The sequence below is a fragment of the Triticum dicoccoides genome, chromosome 1B, assembly GCF_002162155.2.
Source record: "Triticum dicoccoides isolate Atlit2015 ecotype Zavitan chromosome 1B, WEW_v2.0, whole genome shotgun sequence".
Taxonomy (NCBI): domain Eukaryota; kingdom Viridiplantae; phylum Streptophyta; class Magnoliopsida; order Poales; family Poaceae; genus Triticum; species Triticum dicoccoides.
The window spans coordinates 22,262,452-22,266,141 of NC_041381.1; positions in this window are offsets into that span (position 1 = coordinate 22,262,452).

The window sequence follows — 3,690 nt, forward strand, 5'->3', positions numbered from 1 at the left end:
AGCGGGCAGCTAGGCGGGTGGCGCGCCTGTGTCCGAGACGGTGGCGGCTCCTGCGCGGCCAGATCTGGCTCATGGCGGCGCGGGCTGCGGGCGGTGCAGGCTGCCGGTGGCCTCCTTTGTCGTGGACGCGGCAGGTGGTGGTGGCACCGCGGCAGATGGTGGTGGTGGTGCGGGCTGGAGGTCGGAGTCGGCGGCCGCAGCGGCTTTTTCGGATTTGGCCTCTCGGCGGCGCGGGCCGCGACGGCTAGGGCTGCGGGCGGCGGCCCTGACCGAGGCCCCCTCGGCTGGTCGGGGTGGCGGCGCAGTGGCGGTGGCTCCGGCGCTTGGAGCTCGTCGGGCGACACAGATGGGCAGCGGCCGGGCGTGGCTGCTGCTCCGGCCGTGGGCGGCGGCATGGGCAGGTCTCGGTGGCCTACCGGTGTCGTGGCGGCTTCACGGTGGCTCGATGGATCTGTCCGCGGCAACGACCGGCTTCTCCGGCGTTGGTTTGTCTGTGTTCGGGCCGTCTCGACCTTCACCCCATCTCCTCGTCGCCCGGACGCTACTCCCATCAAAGGGCTGGTCCTCTCCTAGCTACGGTCCACCGCTCATCTCGCGCCCGATGCAGCAGGACAGAGCTCGTCTCGCGCACGATGCAGCAGGACCAAGCTCGTCTCGCGCACGTTGCAGTAGGACTGACCTCGTCCCCCTCTCGTTGCTGCAGGACTGAGCTCATCTCGCGCTTGGGGCAGCAGGATGGGTCGGTGGATGCCAGTTCTGGCCGACCTATTGGGTCTCGACGCTAGGGGTCGCCCAGGGGCGCGAAAGGTGGGACCTTTTCGCTCGTCTCTTTTGTTCGGGGGCGGCGGGTCACGGGTGAGGTGGTGTCGAGGTCTTGGATGCTGAGGCGGCGTCCCTGGTGGTGGTGGTTGCGTGATGCTCTTGGACAAAGCTCATGCCTTGGTGCTGCCCGGTCATCATGGTCGTGTGGGCGGCGTGGTTGCCGGGGTGTGGCAGTCGGTGGCGGTGATTGTTGGCCGAGGTGAAAACCTGCTCTATCTTCGGACGGACCGGCGGCGGCGAAATCGTTTCCTTCTTGAAGGCGTCGTCGCGGCTCTCATTGCCCGTCATGCGGCTCCGTGGGAAACTCTGATCCTTGGATCGGGCGGTGGCGGCGCTCCGGCGTCATATCCTTCCTGAAGGCGCCGCCTTGGAGCGCATGGTTCGTCATATGTAGCTTCATATCTTCGGGGCGGTAGTGCTAGGAGTGGTGTTGCTGCGCTCAGCGCCAATGTATCCTGTCTTGGGTGTGTGCGTGTGTTGCGGTGGCGTGGCGTGTGGTTGTACTGGATGCTTGTGGTTTGGTGCTTTACATATAAAGTGGGGCGAAAGCTTTTTTCAGTATAAGGAAGGGAGGGAGTACTGTTCATTATCAGACCTTCTTGGGAAACAAGGCAAGGATTCCCGATGGATGATCAGCCCGGTCCGTGTGACGACACACGCACCTCGTTCTTGGGAGATCAAGAAAAGGAGCGGATGCGGTGTATTACAATGAATTCATTCATGTTTCGACCCTATCAATCATCCATCCAAAAGACCAGACTGATAGAAAGAGGGACGGGCAACATATTTCAACGCAGCAACGGCAAACTAGAGGGCCCTGCCTCGAAAAGGTACTACTCCATCCGTTGCAAAGCTTATAAGATACTTAAGGTTTCGAAAAGCCTGATTTCTGAGGGGCAAAACCAACACGTCTTATATTTTGAAGCGGAGGCAGTATCATATCATTAACTTTCAGACACCGCGGCTACCATTCACACAAACAAAAAGCATCATCAACTCCAAACTCCATCCATGCAATTGATGAAAATGCTCTTATCTAACAGCACCCATTATTATCAATACAAACCAAACCCATGGTCCTGGGCAGGTTGAGACGCAGCAGCTAGTTAAGGGAGCATTTGTTTATGAGGATCCCGGGGTGGAGGTGCTTGCGGCGGCGGAGGCGGCCTCCTCCTCCTTCTTCAGCTCCTCAAACTTGTTGATGGTGACCTGCAGCTCATCGGTGCTGCCCACCGCCTACTATTGAAAATATGCCCTAGAGGTAATAATAAAAGGATTATTATTATATTTCCTTGTTCATGATAATTGTCTTTTATTCATGCTATAATTGTATTATCCGGAAATTGTAATACACGTGTGAATACTTAGACCAAATACGTCCCTAGTAAGCCTCTAGTTGACTAGCTCGTTGGTCAACAAATAGTCATGATTTCCTGACTATGGACATTAGATGTCATTGACAACGGGATCACATCATTAGGAGAATGATGTGATGGACAAGACCCAATCCTAAGCTTAGCACAAGATCATGTAGTTCGTTTTGCTAGAGCTTTTCCAATGTCAAGTATCTCTTTCTTAGACCATGAGATCGTCTAACTCCCGTATACCGTAGGAGTACTTTGGGTGTACCAAACGTCACAACGTAACTGGGTGACTATAAAGGTGCACTACAGGTATCTCCGAAAGTGTCTGTTGGGTTGACACGGATCGAGACTGGGATTTGTCACTCCGTATGACGGAGAGGTATCTTTGGGCCCACTCGGTAATGCATCATCATAATGAGCTCAAAGTGACCAAGTGTTTGGTCACGGGATCATGCATTACGGTACGAGTAAAGTGACTTACCGGTAACGAGACTGAACGAGGTATTGGGATACCGACGATCGAGTCTCGGGCATGTAACGTACCGATTGACAAAGGGAATTGTATACGGGGTTGATTGAATCCTCGACATTGTGGTTCATCCGATGAGATCATCGAGGAGCATGTGGGAGTCAACATGGGTATCCAGATCCCGCTGTTGGTTATTGACCGGAGAGCCATCTCGGTCATGTCTGCATGTCTCCCGAACCCGTAGGGTCTACACACTTAAGGTTCGGTGACGCTAGGGTTATTAGGAAGACTTGTATGTGATTACCGAATGTTGTTCGGAGTCCCGGATGAGATCCCGGACGTCACGAGGAGTTCTGGAATGGTCCAGAGGTGAAGATTTATATATGGGAAGTTGTCATACGGACACCGGAAAGTTTCGGGGGCATGTCGGTATTGTACCGGGGCCACCGGAGGGGTTCCAGGGGTCCACCGGGAGGGGCCACCCCTCTCGGAGGGCCTCATGGGACGCAAGGGGCAGGGAACTAGCCCCTGGAGGGCTGGGCGCGCCCCCCTTGGGCCCATGCACCTAGGGTTGGGGGGGAACCTTAGTGGGGGCGCCCCCCTTGCTTGGGGGGCAAGCCCCCCTCCCTGGTCGCCGCCCCCCCCTCTAGATCTCATCTAGAGGGGGACGGCCCCCTTCCCCCTTCCCCTATAAATAGAGGGGCGAGGGGAGGGCTGAACACCTGATCCAAGGCGCAGCCCCTCCCCTCCCCAACACCTCTCCTCCTCCGTTGAGTGCTTAGCGAAGCCCTGTGGGAGTACTGCCTCTCCACCATCATCACGCCGTCGTGCTGCTGCTGGAGCCTTCTTCCTCAACCTCTCCTTTCCCCTTGCTGGATCAAGAAGGAGGAGACGTCATCCGCTCCGTACGTGTGTTGAACGCGGAGGTGCTGTCCGTTCAACACTTGGTCATCGGTGATTTGGATCACGGCGAGTACGACTCCATCATCGCCGTTCCCTTGAACGCTTCCGCACGCGATCTACAAGTGGTATGTA